Genomic DNA, 896 nt, shown 5'->3' on the forward strand with positions numbered 1-896 from the left:
CACAAATGACAAGTGTTGGTGAGGATGTGGAGAAAAGGAAACCTTCATGCCCTGTTGGTGGGAATGCAGACTGGTGCAGCCAGTATGAAAAACAGTATAAAGCTTTTTTCAAAAAATGAAACATAGAACTGCTTTATGACCCAGAAATTTCACTTCTGGAGATTAATCCAAAGAAACCCAAAACACTAATTTGAAAGAATGTATGCACCCCTACGTTCATTGCAGTGTTCTTTACAATAGCCAAGATATGGAAGCAACCCAAGTGTCCATTAAAGACAAGTAGATATTTAGACTCTACTTAGAGTCTAAACAATAAAAATATATTTAAAAAAGACAAAAAAAGACTTTTTTTTAGATAAAAAAGTGGTGATACATATATACAATGGAATATCACTTGGCCATTAAAAAGATGAAATCTTACCATTTGCAACAACGTGGATGGACCTAGAGAGTATTATGAATCAATTATTATTTTAATGGTCACAAAATGGTGATTTACCTTTATCATTCCTGGCTTTCTCCTTTAAAGAAAAAAATTTAGACTTCCGGTCAAGATGGCAGCGTAGGAAAACGCGGTATCGCGTCCTCCCCCAACCACATCAAAGTTACAACTAAACTACAGAACAACCATCATTCAAAACAGCCTGAAATCAAGCTGAATGGAAGTCCTACAACTACGGAATTAAAGCAGCAGCCACATCGAGATGGTAGGAGGGGCGGAGGGGATGGGCTGGTCCCACACCCACGTGTGGCGGATAAAAATCAGGAGGACACCTCGGCTGGGAAGGTCCTTCCTGAGGCCTGAGGGGTCCCCGTCCCACACCAGGTGCCCCGCTCAGGGTTCCAGTGCCAGGTAGAGAAGTCCCCATAACTTCTGGCTGGAAAAACCCACGGGA

The sequence above is a fragment of the Molossus molossus genome, unplaced genomic scaffold (assembly GCF_014108415.1).
Source record: "Molossus molossus isolate mMolMol1 unplaced genomic scaffold, mMolMol1.p scaffold_m16_p_14, whole genome shotgun sequence".
Taxonomy (NCBI): Eukaryota; Metazoa; Chordata; class Mammalia; order Chiroptera; family Molossidae; genus Molossus; species Molossus molossus.